Source organism: Fukomys damarensis, unplaced genomic scaffold (genome assembly GCF_012274545.1).
Source record: "Fukomys damarensis isolate Sample0158 unplaced genomic scaffold, DMR_v1.0_HiC HiC_scaffold_38, whole genome shotgun sequence".
Classification (NCBI taxonomy): Eukaryota; Metazoa; Chordata; class Mammalia; order Rodentia; family Bathyergidae; genus Fukomys; species Fukomys damarensis.
In genome coordinates this window covers 34,060,165-34,069,045 of record NW_022900950.1, presented here as the reverse complement: position 1 = coordinate 34,069,045, position 8,881 = coordinate 34,060,165, and the positions used below count along the sequence as shown (strand labels likewise).

The following is an 8,881-nucleotide window of genomic DNA, read 5'->3' as shown; positions in this document are numbered from 1 at the left end:
AAAACTTTTACAGTTCCACTTTCGCCCTGCCAGTTAAAGCCATGATCACTTACATCTTGAAAGGCACTGTGTCCTTATGAATGTGGGCAACTCCCTCCTTACTTTGACTGTCTTATTTCTTCCCAGGTTTTTTGTTTTATTTTTATTTCTCCGACGATGGAAAGAAGGGAAAAGAGAAAGGGAGAGAAGAAAGGAAGAGGCACAGATCCAAATTAGATTTAGAAACATTTCTAAGTAAGTGAGAGTTTTGCCTGCAGGAGTACCTTCAAGCATCCAATGGGGGCTGCGTACCCACTAGTGCTAGCCAGTGTGACAGTTAGCCCAGTGACGATTGAATACACTGAGCCACATGCCATGCTGATGAGAGAGGTCCTGGCTCCCGCATCTCCCAACCATCCCCCCACGACCAACATGGGGATGGATGACAGGTCTGAACAGAGGCACACTGGCAGACTGGCCTCTTGGCAGAGCTATAATCTTTTTATCAAGGCAGAGGATGTCTTGCGTTCTGTGGATGGTCTACTCCAGCCCAGCCTCTGTCCTTGAATCTGGTAGTTGCTATCTCAGCTATGGTGATATTGGCATCTTGCTTACAAAAAGTGCCCATTCTCTGCCTTGAGTCCTCCCCAAACTTTCAGCTTTAGAGATGCATGTAAATTCTTTCTTCCTACTCCTGGATATAGATAGCATCTAACTCTTGCATTTAGAGTTTGCAAACCCCCTCAGGCCACCTTTCGCAGATGTTGGATAGACTCAGGGAGCATTTTTGAGTAGAACACTCTTTGGCACACTGGCTTCTGCTTCTCAGCCTCCCCTTTCTCCTGCTTGGCATTCTTCTGCTGCTCTAGTAGTTATTTTTCACTGGCATTCTTTTGCTCCATCAAAAAATCCCTTTGAAACCAAGCACAGTAATGTATGGCTGTCATCTGAGCTATTTGAGAGGCTGAGACAGAAGGATTACAAGTTCCAAGCCAGGCTGGGCAAATTAGTAGGACCCTTTCACAAAATAAAAAGAGCTGAGTCTGTAACTCAGTGATAGAGCATCATGGGTTTGAAAAAAAATTCATGCATGTGCAAACACACACACCTTAAAAAATGAACCAATTCTATCCACTAGAGAACTCATAGAGACATAAAAATATCCACTGAATTTTATTATTAATGAATATATCTGGTATACTGGAAGCCAACTTGATACCAAATAATACTTAGGTTAGAACATAGTTTCTAGCACGCCTGTAATCCCAGCACTTGGGAGGCTGAGGCAGGAGGATCGCTGTGAGTTCTAAACCAGCCTGGGCTACATAGAGAGTTCCAGGTCAGTCTCAACTACATAGTGAGACCCTGTCTCAAAAAAAAAAAAAAAAAAACAAAAACAAAAGAACATAATTTCTACCAGGAAGGAATTTACATTTATTTCTTAATGTACAGTTGAGGGGGGAAAATCCAACTGCAAAAAGATTAAAAGATTCAAGAGATTAATATTACACCTCTTTCTAGAAGATGGGCAGAGAACTACAGAGAAAGCCTCACAAAAATCCATTCTTCTGCCTCAGATGAAATTATTGATTTTTTTAGTTACTATTTTTCCCTGAAGTGTTGAAATAAATGCCTTTTGATGCATAGACTTGAGAAAAACTTGTTCCTTAAAGCCACTTGGCTCCTATAAATCTGGGGAAGTAGGAAGCATGTACTTTAAGCACTGAGTTTGTGAAGAAGGATGGAGCGGAAGGCGCACAAGGAGAAGGAAGGAGAGTGATGGTGCAGAAGGCGTTGAGAACCACCAGCATCCCCGGGGAGAGAGCACAGCGCATCCTCCCAGGGCCTCTGCCTTGCTCTCCCTCTGTGCTTGCAGCTCCACGCCACTCCCCCACTGCTCTTGTTAGATCTGGGACAGTTTATGCAAATCTAACCAACTTTCATCCAAATCTAAAACTCAGAAAGAAGCTGAGCAGTGTTGCCTGCCTGTGATCCCGGCCACTCAGGAGTCTGAGGCAGGAGGATCCCAAGAGAGAGAAACCCCATCTGGAAGAGAAAAGGAAAATTACCTAGCAACACCCGTTTTGATGTCAAAGTGGATGTTCTACGCGAGGACGGCTATAGATTTTGGGGAGTTTATGAACTTTGGTGACATCTAGCAGTAGGTAGAGAATCATGTTTTAGCCTCAAAGAGTGTCTTTGTTGCCACACAAATGCCATCATTTAGAAACCCCATGATAGGGCTGGGAGGTAGCTCAGTGGTAGGGTGCTTACAGAGCATGCACAAAGCCCTGGGCTCCATCACAAGTACAGCAGGAGAAAGGGTTAAGAAAAGAGAGACGGGGAGAGGAGAAAAGGAAGGAAAGGAGAAAGGGAGAGGTGGAGGGAGGAAAACGGAATCTGTTGTTATTGTTTTAGTTGTAAAGATGGGGGCGTTCAGACAAGGTCTTACTATGTAGTTGAGCCTGTCCTTAAACACACCTTGTAACTTAGGCTGGCCTCGAACTCATGGCCATTTTCCCACTTTAGCCTCCCAAGCACTATTACAGGACTGTGCCATCACATTTGACTTGGCTATAAAGACTTGTAATAGATACAGGAAGTGATATGCAAACATATATACAAATAGTAAATAGTAAAAAAAAAAAAAAAAGTCAGTTAAAACAGTTTGCAGGGCCAGGGATGTAGCTCAGCAGCACAGTGCCTTCCTGGCAAGTGCCAGGCCCTGCGTTCAATTCCCAGTACAAAAAAAAAAGACATCAGTTTGCAAAAAACACGGCCCATAATCATCAAGAGAAGGACCAACCTAAATAGAAATGAATCACATGAAGTTACCGTATCAATTGATTTTGACCAACAAGAATATCAATGTGATAAAGGCCAGCATACTAGAACATATATAATTTACAAAGGGAAGGGAATTCTAGGCATCATTTTTTAAAAAGTAAACATCAACAGTATGGTAAGTGTGCTACAAAAATTAAGCATCAACTTTAGAGTGACTGTTGAGTACCTTTTATGGGCAAAGAGCACAACACACTATGTAAGATTATTTACATAGGTTCTAAAACACATAATGCATTGTTGTTACTGGGTAGCTCCTTCTAAAAGTAGCTGACAAAAGTTACTGGTTTTTGTGATGCTTGCATTTCCTCCTGGAGTTGGATTTTCTTCTTATCTCAAACAAAGATTGGAACAATATGAGCAAAAAAAGGTGACAAAGTTTACTTAAAAAAATACATGTGAAGAGTGAGGGAGAAATGCTCTGCAGAGTGAGTTTCAGCCAAGTAAAAGAGGTAAAAGCAAGGTGTAGGGGAAGTGGGAAGGGTAGCGGAAAGGAAATAAGGGACAAGAAAAAATATGAGAAAATGGAAACAAAGTCTTTGTAAATAGGGAGGGGAGGAGGGGGTGAAGGGAGGGCAGGCAAATGGGGAGAAAATGAGAACCAAGACCTCTCATGTAAGGGTACAAGATCCCAATGATGAATGTAACTGTACTGTATACCTAAAATGTACCAATAAACTCAGAAAGATAAATTATAAATAAATAAAAAGGTAAAAGCAAGGCAAAAGTACACTGGGGAAGATGCAGGTTAACACAAGGAAAGCCAAGATAGCAAGCTTTCCCTGGTGTCCATGTCCTTTTATGCTGTTTAAATCTCCTGGAAACCCATGAGAACTACATATCAGTCCTCAAAAGAAGCCCATGTACAGGGCTTTGGGAGCTATTCTGTGCTGTGTTCTGGGGTCTTGTAATCTGTTGTTGTTGTTATTATTCTTGTTGAGACAGTGTCTCACTTTGTTATTGAGGCTGGCCCTGAATTCACCATGTTGTGCAAGCAGGCTCCGACTCCTGCTGGTCCTTCTGCCTCAGCCTCTGGAGTGCTGCGGTTTTAGGTATATGTCACCATGCGAGGCTTATTTCCATTATTCTTGATCTTTTTGTAATGTCTGGGGAGGGTTGTATACCATGCCATTCTGTGTCACACTGTAATGTCCAGGAGTGGACAGCAAGCCACTGCTCTGGTGATCCTAAACCTAGATTGATAAAGAAAGAAGTAGTTTAAAATAAAAGAAGGCAACTTATTTGAAGATCAGAAAGGAGGAAGAGAGAAAGGGCAGATAGGGAAATGTGAAAGTGAATTGCTCTGGAATCTTGCAATTAACAGGTCACTCCTACTTCCCCAGCCAGTTTTGATTGTTATATTTGTGACACCATAAAAGCCATTAGAAAGGTAGAACCCAACAGGCTTGGTGGTACACGCCTGTAATCCCAGCACTATTGAGGACGAGGCAGGAGGATCACCGCAAATTGAAGGCCAACCTGGACTACATAGGGAGACCCTGTCTCACACACACACAAAAAAAGCACAACCAATAGTAATAAGAAATCAAAAAAGAGAGCTCATTAATAAATGTTGTGCTTTTTAAAAAGCTCATTTTAAGGCTCATGATATATGTGGAACATCTAAAAAAAAAAAATGGAGAATTTTAAAAGGTCAAGAAGGTTTAAAAGGACAGGACAGACTTCAGTAGCAGAGATGGGGAAGGGCATTATAAGCCAGAGAGACAGCTTGACCTGCGAGCAGCTCAAAGGGGAGAGAGTACAAGGTCCAATTTGATGGAACTTGGGAGGACAGTAGGCAGGAAAGCAAATGGAGACTTTCACCATATTAGGGAGGGCCCTGAAGGCCAGGGGAGGATTTTGTAGTTAATTTGGAAGCAAATGTTGAAATGAAATGGAAAGTTTTTAAGTGGTGGAGTTATATGTAAGACTAGTTTTTTTTTTAAACTCTAGTTTTTATGTAAGACTAGTTTTAAAATAATCTAAACATCTGTTGATCACTGACAGTGGTCTAAGGAATTTAGCTTTAGCTTTATACATAGGTGCTAATTTGAACTCTGACACCCTTTCCCCTTGTGAAAGGGATTAGCATCCATTTTAACAGAAGCTGGCAGAGCTCAGACAAATCAGTTCACTTGGCTGAAGGTGACACAGCTAATTAAGGAGGATCAGAACTAAGATTCTGACCTGGGGTGTCTGGTTCCAAAGGCTGTGTTCTTCACAAATAACAAAAGGCAAGGGCTGGGGATGTGGGGGTTGGCTCAGTGGAGCAGCACTTGTCTAATGTGCTCAGGGCCCTGGGTTGGATCCTCGGCCCTACAAAACAGCCATCACAAAAACCCGAATTTGAAGCTGGGTGTGGTGGCACACAACTGCAATCTCAGCACTTGGGAGGCTGAGGCAGTGGTGTCACCAGTTCATCGCCAGCCTGGGTTACATAAGGAGTTCAAGGCCAGCCTGAACTACATAGTAAGGTAGGAAGGCCCCATCTCCAGAACTAAAAATTTTTTAAATTTTAAAAAGCCATGGGGCCTGGGATTTAGCTCAGCGGTTTGGTGGCCTGCCTTGCAAGCGCAAGGACCAGAGTTCAATCCCCGGTACCAAAAAAAAAAAAAAAAAAAAAAAAAAAGTTTTTAAAAGCCATAACATAGAACTTAATGTGAGGTAAAAAGACAGGAGACTCCAAAACAGCTCCTTCCAGAGCCAGTGTGGGACTTCTGTAGTTAGGAAAATGCGAAAGAGGTGTGGTTTAGCGGGCATGCAGTGGACAGGAGAAACTGGAATGTGCCGGGGAACAGAAGTTTGAAGCCCAGAAGAGAGCCTGCAGCTGAAGTGGAAAGGCAGAGTAAGGACCAAATTATAGGGAAAGAAGGAATAGCCATTACAAAAGACCCCTCAGTAGTGAAGAGCAGGGAAAAGGTTTTGTCAAATAAACAATAGCACCTTTCTTCCCCAGGTACCTAGTATGGTTAGTATTGTTAAAATGGTCAGCTTTGGGTAATAGAGGCACTGCACTTGCCTCAGAGCTTATCCTTATAAGTGGTACTGTATTTCCTTATAGAGGAGAGTTTCTAGAGTACGTAATGAAATCTTTATTTATTGGTACTGGAGGTTGTACCTAGGCCCTCTGCACTGAGCTATATCCTATATCTCCAGCCCATTATACTGTATATTGTGCAGGGGGAACTTGAAATTCTGCCTCAGTCACCCAGACTGCTGGGGTTACAGGTATGTGCCCTGCTGTCCAGCCAATTTTTTTTCTTGATTTTTAAAAAAATTTTATTTTCCTTTTTGTTTGTTTTGGTACCGGGGGTTGAACTTGGGACCTTATACTTGCAAGGCAGGCAGGGGAACCACTGAGCTAAATCCCCAGCTCACTTCCTTTTTGTTTTTTTGAGACAGAGACTTACTATGTAGTTCAGGCTGTCCTCAAACTCCTGGTGATCCTCCTGTCTCAGCCTCCCAAGTGCCAGGATTATGGGCATGCACCACCACACCCAGCTTTGGTTTATTTTTGCAGTGCTGGGAATGGGATCCAGGGCCTCAAGTGTGCTAGGCAAATACTCTACCACTGAGCCTTACCCACTGTCCCTGAATTTTTAAAAGTTATCTGAATTTTTGAGTCTTCTAGTAGCAATTTTCTTTGAAAAATTGAGTAGTTTTAGGCCTGTTGTGGTAGTTCATGCCTGTAATCCTAGCATTCAGGAGGCTGAGACTAGTTTAGCCTACCTGGGGTGTTCAAGGTGTGCCTGAACTATATAGCAAGACCCTGTTTTTAAAAAAAAAAAAAAAAAAAAAAAAAAAAAAAAAAAAAAAAAAAAAAAAAAAAAAAAAAAAAAAAAAAAGGAGTGCTTTTGAAGTCAGGTGTGGAGGCACACACCTATAACCTCAGCTACTTCAGGAAGATAAGGAAGAAGGATTACAAGTTCAAGGACAGCCTGGGCAATTTAGCAAGACTATCTCAAATTAAAACTTTTTAAAAAGGGCTGGGGATATGGCTCAGCATTACAGTGTTTCTTTAGCATGTGCTAAGCCCTAGATTGAATCCCTAGCATGGGGGCGAGGGGGAGGGATGGAGAGTTTTGTTTCTAATTATAAGTAATGTATCTTGAATTTATTGTAAAAAAAAAAAAAAACTTGGGAATTACTGAAAAGTTGAAAGAAAAAACAGATTTCCTCCCAGTAGAAATAAATAATACTGTATTATGGCCTTTGGTATATTCTTTCAATCTTCTTAATATTCACACATATGCTTTTTTCAAACCAGGGATCCTTCTGAAAATAGGCTGAGGCAGGAGGATAGAAAGTTGGAGCCCAGCCTGGGCAACTGAGTGAGCCTTTGGATCAAAATTTTAAAAGGGGTGGAGGGCCACTAGGCGAGGAGCTGTGTGAAAGTCCTGGGTTCAGTCCAGTCTTTGTCACTTTCTCATCACTGGGACACTATACCCAACACCCACAATTTAAAGGAGAGGTTTACTTTTTTTTTTTTTTGGTCACCGGGGATTGAATTTGGGACCTTGTGCTTGCAAGGCAGGTGGCGGCACCACTGAGCTAAATCCCCATCTAAACCATAACAAATCCCCAGTGCTACAAACAAACAAACACCCCACTCATGGAGGACTGGGATGTGCACTTGTATTTCCAACTACTCAGGAGTCTGAGACTGGAGGATCATTTGAGTTCAGGAGTTGGAGACCAGCCTGGGCAATATAGTGAGAACCTATCTCAAAATAAATGAAAGGAGCCGGGGATTTAGCTCAGCGGTTCGGTGGCCTGCCCTGCAAGTGCAAGGACTCAAGTCCCCTAGAAAAAAAAAAAAAAAAAAAAAAAAAAAAAATCTTCCTCAGAATAAATGAAAGGAGAGAGAGAGACAACCAAAGACCAAAATTTATTTAACTCAGCCCCTCTCATTGTACATCTTTGTTGTTCCCATATTATAATAATGCTGCAATTGACATTCTTATTCACACCTTTGAGTTTTTTATTTATTTCTGATTATTTTCCAGATGTTTTCTAGAAGCAAAATCATGGCCTGGTCAAAGGCCATGAATGGTTTCGAGGCAGAGTCGTTTCTGAAAGTGACTACCCACTTGCTGGTAGTACTCATGTTAGAAGAGACTACATCGTGCTGCCTCCTTCCTCCTTCCTCGTTTCCATTCTTGGAAGTCAAAAGGAAGCCTTAGAACAATCATCAACAGCCACTTTCAGCAAAAGCAGACATGGATTCTGTAGACTTCTTCCCGTCTAACACCCTCAGGAACAGCAAGTGTGCTGCAGGCATCTTGTGCCCACCCCGCAAGCTATCGGGGCACTTCCTGTCTTCTGGTAGTTATGGTGGGGATTGAACCAAGGCCTGTGCAAGCTGAGCAAGTGTTTCAGTGCTGAGCTACACCTCCTCCCCTTTTGTTTGTTTACTTGTTTTTTTGGAGGGCTTATTGGTGTGTGTGTTTATTAAACATAAAGGTGCTGAGTCTTTGGTACCCTGTGTGGTAAGGCTGTCTGGGGCCCGCTTGCTCTGTGTTGGCAGTGACTCCTGAACTGCCTGCCTCTGACTTGGTTAGAAGCAGATCAGAAATGGAATCTCTCCCCCAGGTGCAGAAGCAGATCTCTTGGGTGTGTTAGGGTCCCCCCACCCACCCACCCCCACCCCCGGCTGAAGATCTGGGAAATTGGAGGCATCCTCGGTGCCTTTCCTGGAGGTTCCCAGCCTGGGGTGACCCTCTTGTCTGGGGCCATCTAGCTTTTCCCATCCTCAGGCTTCCTCTGGGCTGACACTGCCCGAGGGGTTGGCAGCAGCCTCCTTGCTCTGCCGGGGAACTTGGCTGCCCGCCCTGGGTGTCCACCTCTATCTGCCTGCTGCTCTCTGTCCCATTCAATCAGCTTAGCACCTGCACTTGTCAGTTAGGCCCCATGTCACTGTGGCCAGGAAAGTGAACTCCTTTACTACTATTGCTCTGATCTAGCATATTGCAAACTACAGGGCTCACTGATGGGTTGGGAAGTATATATGAAATATTAAAGAAAAAATCAGAGTCCTTCACAACATTAGTAGGTATTG

General features: G+C 43.0%; 1 long non-coding RNA gene across 1 annotated transcript in view; it reads left to right on the top strand.

Annotated features, from left to right (window-relative positions):
• The window catches only part of LOC109117348, a 36,051-nt gene extending 27,602 nt beyond the window's left edge, over positions 1-8,449 (top strand). The window contains exon 4 of the long non-coding RNA XR_002025337.2: positions 7,830-8,449. This is a non-coding gene — a long non-coding RNA (uncharacterized LOC109117348). The remainder of the gene's footprint in view (positions 1-7,829) is intronic.
• The last annotated feature ends 432 nt before the right edge of the window (positions 8,450-8,881 follow it).